The 11,341-nt window shown below is 44.1% G+C and overlaps 1 pseudogene; it reads left to right on the top strand.

Moving 5' to 3' along the window:
- Positions 1–1,669: 1,669 nt before the first annotated feature.
- LOC118670312 lies at positions 1,670–8,304 on the top strand (annotated as a pseudogene).
- The last annotated feature ends 3,037 nt before the right edge of the window (positions 8,305–11,341 follow it).

Raw genomic sequence — 11,341 nt, 5'->3', positions numbered from 1 at the left:
CCCGAAGATTGGGCCCCTAAGAAAGGCAGAGTCAGCCTTTTGTAAAAAACTGAATGTTTAAAAAATTATATAATCTAATTTTAACAAGTCCTACTTATGGTTCTCTCTAACATTACTATACCATATTTTGATTATCTTCTCCTATGTCTACCCCTTCTCAGTATTCTGCAAAATCCTCAAGGGTCCCCAGCCTTAGTGCTTAGACTGGTACCTGCCACATAGTACACAGTTGATAAATATTTGTGAATTAATATGAATTTGAGTTCTAGAGTTCAATATAGAGAGAGTATCATATAACACATTTGGAACTCAGATCCATTAGTCTCTCCAGGGTTCTGCAATGGAAATATGTTAAATGGGTAAGAGACATTATAATCATAAATGAGTGGTGCTTCTTGTAATAGTCAATGTTGATGTATGGCATATTCATACAATAAAATGTCATACAGTTAAGAGAATCAATCAACTACAACTAAACAAAGTAACAAGGATGGATCTCAGAAATACAATATTGAGTAAAAAAAAAAAAAAAAGCCATATCAAAAAAGAGTGCTTATTGTATAATTTCAATCATATGAAGTTTAAAAACAAAACTAATATATAGTTTTAGAAATCTGGATAGTAGTTACTTTTGGAAGGGGTATAGGGATAGGGAGGACTTATGGACAACTGATTATATTCTGTTTCTTGATTTGGATGTTGTTTACACGAGTGTGTCCAAATTATGATCATGCATTCAGCTGTACACCTATAATTCGTGCATTTTTTTGTATGACTGTTATATGTCAATAAGATGTTACTCTAAAAAAATATTTTTGGCATGTGGTCCTATCTGATAAGTAGTAACATTGAAAAATATTATCTAAAGTAAAGTAAAAGTATGGCATAAGCAAGTAGTTGAACCTAGTCCACCAATGAGAAAGGAGAGTGAAAGGAATATGTTGGTGGGTTTCAGAAGGTATGGGAGACTTAGTTGGTTTATTGGCTGAAGACTCAAGATGTTGCTGGTAAATAAAGAGCTAATATGCTAATTAAACCGGATGGCGGAATGACCTTCTGGAATGACCTTCCAGAATGACCAGTGGGCTGGGGGGTGGGGCCTTGGGGCCACGAGGCGGCTGAGGCAGCCAGGGCTGTGAGGGCCGAGCCCCTTGCACGAATTTCATGTATCGGGCCTCTAGTTATCATATATCATGTGTTAGCACATTACCTTTTTGGCAAGAATAAGGACTTTGACAAAAGGCAGTCATTATTATCCAAAACTCAAACATGTTTCCACCTTGTCCAGAAACCAGTTGATCAAGAAGATATGACAGGAACAAGGAAAAGAAGGAGGTGGTAAAAGGAACTAAAAATCTTCATCTTCCAAAGCAGAATAACATCAATCATCTAAAGTTGATAAATCATTAGCTAGAGACCTAAGAGTGTATGAGTATAATGGCAACCACGAGAAGAATTAAGAACAGAAATTGTTTACAGTGATTGCCTTTGAGAAGTGGGATTGGGAAGAGAGAAAAAAGATTTCATTATTTATAGTACACCCTTTGTACTGTTGAAATATTTATCATACATTAAATAGTACATAAAACTTTAAAACCTAGTTCTATAATTTAAAAAGAATATATTGAGCAAGTAGAAAGGTTAAAAAAATGTACCTGGGTGTATAAAAATGAAATTTCTTGAGTACTTTCTGTCCTTACCATCCCTGAAGGTCAAACTGCTGCTGCTTCAGAAGACTAGTGCTGGTACTTCCAGTCAAGATGCAGGTAGGTAAATGTGGTACTAGAAAACCTACAACCACACCAGAATTACAATGAAACTACAGAACAACCATCATTCAGACCCGCCAGAGATCTAGCTGAACAGAAGTCCTATAACTAAGGCTATAAAGAAGCCACATCCAGACTGGAAGAAGGGGAGGAGATGGGAAAAGGGCTGGTCCCACACCCACATGTGGCAGTTAAAAATTGGGAGGGATATCTCAGCTGCAGAAGTCCCCCTGAGAAGCCCCACACCCAGCCTCCCAGCCCAGGGTTCCAGTGCTGGGAAGAAAAGCCCCCATAACTTCTGGCTGTAAAAACCAGCGTGGATTGTGGCCAAGTGTGACAGAGGGCTGCTGGAGTCCCAAGTGTTCCTCTTAAAGAGCTCACAGAGAGAAAGACAAATTCCAGATGATTTCACTTATATGTAGAATCTAAAGAACAAAATAAATGAACAAACAGAACAGAAAAAGACTCAGATACTGAGAACATTTTGATGGTTGCTGGATGGAATAGGTGTTGGAGGAATGGGTGAAAAAGGTGAAGGGGTTTAGAAGTACAAATTGGTAGTTACACAATAGTCATGGGCTGTAAAGTTCAACATAGGGAGTATAGTCAATAATCCTATCTAATAAAAGAGAAACATGGTAATTAGCGTACGTCCGCTACCCTTCCCATTGGCTAATCAGGAAGATATGCAAATTAACTGCCAGCCAAGATGGCGGCCGGCAGCCAGGCAGCGTGAAACTAACATGAGGCTTGCTTGCTTCAGTGATGGAGGAAACCAACATTCCCTGCCTGCCTTGCCGGCCTCTGAGCCTGCAGTTTGAAACATAGTTACAAATATAGAAGCTAAACAAAACCCCAGAAACCTGCTTTCAGCGAGCCAGGATCTCAGAGCTGGAGTTGATACAGTGTTTCGATTATAGAACACAAACAAACCAGATACCTGCCTTTCAGCAGCAGAGGCCTCAGAGCTGGAGCCAGAGCTAAAGCTGGCCCAGAATAAAAAAAAAAAAAAGAAAAAAAGGAGCAGTTGGGAGCTTCAGTCACCCGCCAGCCTGAAAACAGCCCTCAGCCCCTCACCCAGACTGGCCAGGCACCCCAGTGAGGACTCCCACCCTGAAGGGGTGTGTGACCAGTTGCAAACAGCCATCATCCCCTCATCCAGGCTGGCCAGGCACCCCAGTGGGGACCCCCACCCTGATCCAGGACACCCTTCAGGGAAAACCAGCCGGCCCCCACCTATGCACCAGGCCACTATCCTATATAGTAAAAGGGTAAAATGCCTCCCAGCACCGGGATCAGCGGAGCCGCGAGGCCTCCTGGCACCAGGATCAGCGTGACAGGGGGCAGCGCCCAAACCCCCTGATTGCCCTGCGGCTCTGTGTGTGACAGGGGGCGGGGCCACAACCTCCCTATCGGCCCTGCTCTGTTCGTGACAGGGGAAGGCGCCCCAACCCTCTGATCGGCCCTGCTCTGTGCCTGATAGGGGGGAGCTCCCCAACCCCCTGATCGCCCTGCGGCTCTGTGTGTGACAGCGTGCGGTGCCCCAACCCTCCCCCCCCCCCCGCCCCTGCCCATGGGCCCTGCTCTGTGTGTGATGGGGTAGAGCCATAACCTCCCCATCGGCCCTGCCCTGAGTGTGACAGTGGCGGCGCCCCAGCCCCCTGATCGGCCCTGCTCTGTGTGTGACAGGGGGCGGTGCCCCAACTCCCCTATCAGCCCTACTCTGTGATTGACAGGGGGGAGCTCCCCAACCCCCTGATTGACCCTGCTCTGTGCGTGACAGGGTACGGAGCCCCAACACCCCTGATGGGCCCTGCTCTTGCGTGACAGGGGGAAGCTCCCCAACCCCCTGATTGGCCCTGCTCTGTGCATGACAGTGGGTGGCGCCGCAACCTCCCCATCGCCCCTGCCTTGAGTGTGACAGGGGGCGGTGCCCCAAACCCCCAATCAGCCCTACCCTGGGCGTGATTGAGGGTGGCATCGCAACCTCCCAATCCACCCTGCTCTGTGCATGACAGGGGGCAGCGCCCCAACTCCCCAATCGGCCTTGCTCTGAGCCCGACCAGGGGCTGCACCTAGGGATTGGGCCTGCCCTCTGCCACCCGGGAGCAGGCCTAAGCCAGCAGGTCGTTATCTCCCGAGGGGTCCCAGACTGCAAGAGGGCACAGGCTGGGCTGAGAGACCCCCCTCTCCCCCGAGTGCACAAATTTTTGTGCACTGGGCCTCTAGTATTGTAATAACTATATACAGGGCCAGATGGGTACTAGATTTATCAGGGTGATCACTTGTAAGTTATATAAATGTCAACTCATAGGTTATACATCTGAAACTAATATGATATTGTATGTCAATTGTAATTTAAAAAAATATTTTTGATTTTTAGAGAGAGAGGAAGGGTGAGGGGGGGAGAGAGAGAGAGAAACATCAATGTAACAGTGAAACATCTATCAGTTATTTCCTGCACACCCCCTACCAGGGATCAAGCCCTCAACCTGGGCATGTGTCCATGACTGGGAATCAAACTGGCAACCTGAGTCAACCAACTGAGCCACACTGGCTAGGGCAGGTCAACTGTAAGGTTTTTTTTTTAATTAAAAAAGAAAGAAGATGGTAGAGGCTGTAGCACCGGCACTGGGTGAGCACTCCAGAGGCTTGGGCGAACCTGTGGTCGCTGCACCGGCATTTTCTTCTGGGTGTTCTGACCTGTGGCAGCTAGTGTGGCTGGACCTAGGCTATGTTGGGGGGGGAAGCTTTTTGTTTATTTTAACTTCAGTGAAGTGACTCGGCCACTTTAAGAATGTGCCCATCAAGGGGTCTAGGCCCCATGAGCCATTCCCAAAAAATTCTATCCCTGTTTCACCCAAAGTCCAAGTCAAATATTAGAATTACAGTTCAAAGCAAACAAGATTGATGATATGGTAATCATATTGAAGATGTAGAAAAAGGCAACATGAAATTCTCTTCTGAATTGGGTATGATTTTTAATGAACATGATCAGGAGTTGAGAGACTTGGGGTTTCAGAAGCATGCTTTCAATATGCTCATTAGCAACCACTTGGGCTAACACAGAGATGCGCCAGATACAAGGAATGTAGCATGTAAAGACAAAGACATACCCTACAGACCTGGAAGGCACTGGTGTTTTTATTTGTTTCTACAATGAAGCCTTGTCTGCTTTGCTGCAGACTGTGCACGGCGTCCTGGACCACACACCAGCCTGGCTTCTCCATGAAATCATCCTCGTGGATGACAACAGTGACTTCGATGATTAGAAAGGAGAATTAGATGAATTTGTCAAATAATACCTCCCTGGGAAAATTTAATTAATAAGAAATACAGGAAACCAAGATGGCAGCATAGGTTAACGCCGGAGATTGCTGCCTCGAACAACCAAGCAAAAATACAACTAAAAGACGGAACGGACATCATCCAGAACCACAGGAAGGCTGGCTGAGTGGAAATTCTACAACTAGGAGGAAAGAGAATATCATACCCAGACTCAGAGGAGGCGCAGTGCTGAAGTGAAATACTAAGGTGCGGAGTGCACGCGGAGCGGGCTGGAGGCAGAGGGCACGGTTGTTGTTTTCAATCGGGAGGGAGTTTCAGACTCTGAGCTCCAGATCCGGGCGAGTCTCTAGGGACCCAGACTCAAACGGGTGAAGCGGGACTGTCTGGCTTTGGTGGGAACTCGAAGGCAGCTTTCTCTCCGAGGTTTGCAGCGGTTGCTGGGACTCTGTGAGGCAGAGCCCCTAGGGACGGAACTGAGAGCAGCCATAACTGCTCGCTCCAGCACGCCCTGTAGATCCCCGGGGACCCGCCCCGCCCAAGCCCTGCACAGAGCCATTTGCCGGATAGCCTCAGGCAAACGCTAGATTAGCACTGCCCTAGAGATCCAGCACAGAAGCTCTCCCACTGCAGACACAGCTGACTCTCATAGCCAGTTGGCCGGGAGGTCAAATCACCCCCAGTATTGCCGACAACAATCAAGGCTTAACTACAACAAGACTGCACACAAAGACCACAAGGGGGTGCACCAAGAAAGCATAAAAAATGCGGAGACAAAGAAACATGACAGAAATGGAGGATATAGAGCTAAAAAACACAATTTTAAGGTCTTTCAATAATTTTCTAGAAACTGCCGATAAATATAGTGAGATCCTCAAGAAATCTAATGAGACCCTCGACGTTGTGATAAAGAACCAACTAGAAATTAAGCATACACTGACTGAAATAAAGAATATTATACAGACACCCAACAGCAGACCAGAGGAGCACAAGAATCAAGTCAAAGATTTGAAATGCGAAGAAGCAAAAAACACCCAACTAGAAAAGCAAAATGAAAAAAGAATCCGAAAATAGTGTAAGAAGCCTCTGGGACAGCTTCAAGCGTACCAACATCAGAATTATAGGGGTGCCAGAAAATGAGAGAGAGCAAGATATTGAAAACCTATTGAAGAAATAATGACAGAAAACTTCCCCTACCTGGTGAAAGAAATAGACTTACAGGTCCAGGAAGCGCAGAGAACCCCAAACAAAAGGAATCCAAAGAGGACCACACCAAGACACATCATAATTAAAATGCCAAGAGCAAAAGACAAAGAGAGAATCTTAAAAGCAGCAAGAGAAAGAAACTCAGTTACCTACAAGGGAATACCCATACGACTGTCAGCTGATTTCTCAACAGAAACTTTGCAGGCCAGAAGGGAGTGGCAAGAAATATCCAAAGTGATGAATACCAAGAACCTACAACCAAGATTACTTTATCCAGCAAAGCTATCATTCAGAATTGAAGGTCAGATAAAGAGCTTCACAGATAAGGAAAAGCTAAAGGAGTTCATCACCACCAAACTAGTATTATATGAAATGCTAAAAGGTATCCTTTAAGAAGAGGAAGAAGAAGAAAAAGGTAAAGATACAAATTATGAACAACAAACATGCATCTATCAAGTGAATCTAAGAATCAAGTGAACAAATAATCTGGTGATCATAATAGAATCAGGGACATAGAAAGGGAATGGACTGACTATTCTTGGAGGGGAAAGGGATGTGGGAGATGCGGGAAGAGACTGGACAAAAATCGTGCACCTATGGATGAGGACAGTGGGTGGGGAGTGAGGGCGGATGGTGGGGTGGGAACTGGGAGGAAGGGAGTTATGGGGGGAAAAAAGAGGAACAAATGTAATAATCTGAACAATAAAGATTTAATTAAAAAAAATAAAATAAGAAATACAAAGCGTGAGGGATTAATTCAAGGAAGAATGTTAGGAGCAGCTCATGCAGCAGAAGTCCTGGTGTTCCTGGACAGCCACTCTGAAGTGAATGTAACATGGCTGCAGCCCTTGCTGGCTGCCATCCGGAGGACGGAGGACGGTCGTGTGTCTGGTGATCGATATCATCAGTGCAGACACGCTGGCCTACAGCTTGTCCCCTGTGGTAGGTACGTGGAGGGTTCAACTGGGGACTGCACTTCAAATGGGATCTTGTTCTCCTTTCTGAGCTCAGAGGACCAGAAGGAGCTACCGTACCACCTACAATGGCGGGAGGACTATTTGCCATGAATAGAAGCTACTTCAGTGAACTCAGGCAGTATGACAGCAGTATGGATATCTGAGGAGGAGAACACTGGGAAAGATCATTTCAGATTTGGATGTGTGGGGGCTAAGCTCTTCATCATCCCTTATTCCAGAGTCAGACACATTTTCTGGAGAAGGCGACCCTATGGTTCCCCTGAAGGCCAGGACACAACTCCTTGAGGCTGGCACATGTTTGGTTGGATGAATATAAGGAGCAGTATTTTTCCTTAAGACCTGACTTGAGGACAAGAAGCTATGGAAATATCAATGAGTGTGTTGAACTGAGGAAGAAGTTGGGTTGTAAATTATTTAAATGGCATTTGGTTAGCATTTACCCAGAGATGCAGATATCTGGGCCCAATGCCAAACCCCAGCAACTCATTTTTATCAACAGAGGGCCAAAACACCCCAAAATTCTTCAGCATGGAAGGCTTTATCACTACCAGACTGGCAAATGTCTAGTGGCCCAGAGCTGTCCAAGTCAGAAGCGAAGCCTAGTAGTGCTTAAGGCATGTGACTACAGTGACCCAAATCAGATCTAGATTTATAATGAAGAGCATGAATTGGTTTTAAGTAATCTCCTTTGCCTGGATATGTCAGAAACTTGATCATCTGACCCACCCCAACTCATGAAGTGCCATGGGTTGGGAGGATCTCAGCAGTGGACCTTTGGGAAGAATAATCGACTGTACCAGGTGTCAGCTGGACAGTGCCTGAAAGTGATTGATCTACTGAGTCACAAAGGCTATGTTGCTATGGCAACCTATGATGGCTCCTCTGCACAGCAGTGGCATTTGGAAGGTCAAGGTGGAAGCAATGCCTGGAATGGAATGCTTGTCTTCCTGGGAAGATTAGCAGAGGTGAAACAGCAGACATTCTATATTGTCTACATCAGAGCACCAAGTGACCATCAGGAGGTGAAGAAGTATGTGACATTAAGGCCATTTCGAGGCCACTGTTAAGGAATTTCTTACTTAATGGTAGGAAACCAGAATACAGTTTTAATATAAAGAGTCAGGTTTATACAGAAGGATAATACCCAGGCAATTGCTAGGTTTATTCAAATTAGCTTATAATTCTTTTTAATCCCCTTTAATGGAATGGAATGTGTCATGATTTCCTTTCTTAGAATACTTAATAGTATACAGTTAACTTTAAGCAAACTGACTAAATCCACGCATTGTTTATATGATCATATTTAAGAGGTGGTTAACTACTGTAAATTTTTTGATGAATTATGGCACTATATACATTTAAAATAAAAAATCCTTTTAATTAAAAAAAAAAGAAGAAGAAGACTAGTGCTGGCCTCTGATTCAGTTGTAGTAGCCAAGAACTATATATGTGTGTGTGTATCTGTGGTATAGCTGTTTGTCTCTTAAGCGATACTGGAATTCTCTACTCACTGATGCCTTACTGCCGGGGTCCAACCCCAGCGGGTCCAGGGGTCCCCAAAGGTGTGGACGGAGTCGGCGAAGAAGAGATGACATGGAGACAGTGTTCAGTTGATCAGCAGCCTAGCCAGGATCTCCAGCCAGGATCTCTAGCCAAGTTCGGACCGGCTCCCGGCACCTTACCTAAGCCTTCTTCCTTTTTGAGGTCTCTTATTATTAAAAATTAATATTTTTCCCCTTTTTGTTTGACAGCATGAAAAGTTGGAAGAAGATCAACTCTGGTAATGGGAAAAGAGAAACGGAGCAGACAGCATGAGAGTGGAGGGAAAACAGGAGGATGGTTCAGACAGGCAGAAAATCCAGGAAGGGACGAAATTCAGAGCTGTGTTATTTGAGGGTACCTATTCACTTGGCAAATTGCCTATGAACTCTCTCTACCCCACTAGGTCCTAGCTAAGATCCCCAGCTTTGGACAACAGATGTGAGGTAAAGAGAGATCAGAGCTGTGGTCACTGGAGCATAACTGTTCTCATAGCAGATAAGGAAATAGGTTGACTTCTGTTAATAGCATTATAAAAATTGCTGCTCTTCTTTATTTCATAGCATTTTACTCCAAGAAAGTCAACATGTAAACTACACAGCATCACTGTAACATAGAAAGTAGTCATAGAATGTTGCCCTAGCAAGGTCCAAGTCAGGATTCAATGTGAAAGAAACTATGCTCTAAGGAGGTCCTCTAAGAAACCAGCAAACCTAGTAACAAGACTTCTGGATGAGTAGAGTTGTCTGGACCATGACTTTGACTTCAGACATTCCTGGATTCCAAACTTTCTATGCCCTAACCATCAATGTGACTTTGGCAAGTTGTTTAACATCTCTGAGTCTCAATGTTCTCATCTGTAAAGTGGGGATAATAGAATGCACACCTCTTTTTTTTATTTTTTGTTTTATTTTTTTATTGCTTAAAGTATTACAAAGGGTATTACATATGTGTCCTTCCCCCCCCCCCCGCCCCTCTTTTTTTATTTTTAAGAGTACTTACTGGTGTTTTATGTTTTTCTCTTCATTCTCACAGCAGCTAGATTCTATTATAGAAATGAAAATAGAGATTCAGAGAGAGGCTAAGTCACTTTTCTGAAGTCACACACCTGGTAAGACAGGAAGGGACCCATGCCAGGATGGAAACTCAGGCAGTCTGATTCCAGAGCCCTGCTTTTAATACTTATGCTAAACTGCCTGAAAAAAACTCACTTTACAATGAAATGATATAATGCACTTAATAGTGCTTTGCATATTTTGAGCTTTTAGTAAATGATAGTTATTAAAATGTGCACTGGGTAGAATCCAAATCCCAAATTTATAACAAATTCAAGATTAAAGTGCATTATATTGCTCTTTTATTATCTAGGGCCTAGTCTCAAGTTCAGGCATCCTCACTCCCAAAGAATCTGTAAACAGAAAGCAAGTTCCCACAGGAGGATACAGGTTCTGCGGGGTGCTAGAAATCATTTACATGGGAGCTCCCTTTGGCAGTGTGGGAACAGATGAAAGTAGGAAAGCAAGGAATCACCGGAGCAAGTCTCAGCAATATCAAGGCCCGAAGGGCAGTTTTCCGCCCAACAGTGACTGCTTGGGAATCCAGTCCTGTGCCTTCTGAGCTGAGAAAATAGAAGTTGAGAGAGCTGAGATTTGCCCAGACCCATGCAACCACAGAGAACTCAGTGTCCTTACTCCTAGGCCAACATGTCAAACTGGGAAGGAACAGAAAGCTAAACAAGACACGGCCCACTAGGTAAAGGTAGGTAATGCTAGCACTGGTTTTCTTCCCCCATCATCCCCACCCCTGTCACGGTGAGGACTGAATGCAGCCCAGTCTCCTTTGTTCCCCACTCTGCCTCTATTAAGAACTGTAAATGAACCAGTGTAGGCATGCAAACATTAGTTGAATGAGTTATAGGAAAAATGGTACTGAGATAAATATATTAGAATAGAATGGAAAGTTGACATACATTTTCAACATGGGACACAGGACCGATTTCTGAAAAAGGCTTAATTTCTGTTCCCAGAAATTAAAGTTTAGAGTTCAAACTTCACTTTTTTTTTTTTTTTTTTCGTTATGGGGGATACTACTTGGATGGAAACCTTTCATAAGCCTGGGACACTCTATACCACGTGTGTTCCTATTCTTCCCTTATTTTATGCTCCACATCGTTATCTGCCAGAACTAAGGATAGACTATGGCCAGTGCTGGAGAAAATACCTTGCATGTCTCAGTTTGTATACAGACTATGGTTTACTTCAAATTTGGATCTACCTTGCTGGTTTATTAGCCGCTGTTGCATACTCTTAGAATGGTTTTCCTTGACATTTTTAGAAACATTTTTATTGTGTGTGTGTGTGTGTGTGTATGTATATATATAATAAAATTTACTATTTTAGCCATTTTTAAGTATACAGTTCAGTGGCATTTAAGTGAATTCACAACCGTCACCACTATCTATCCACAGAATTCTTTCATCACCCCAAAATGACACTCTGTGCCTGTTAAACAATAACTTCCCCATTCCCTCCTCCCTGCTAGTCCCTGGCAACCACCACTGTATTT

The sequence above is a fragment of the Myotis myotis genome, unplaced genomic scaffold, assembly GCF_014108235.1.
Source record: "Myotis myotis isolate mMyoMyo1 unplaced genomic scaffold, mMyoMyo1.p scaffold_m19_p_15, whole genome shotgun sequence".
NCBI lineage: Eukaryota > Metazoa > Chordata > Mammalia > Chiroptera > Vespertilionidae > Myotis > Myotis myotis.
This window is presented reverse-complemented; position numbering and strand designations above follow the sequence as displayed.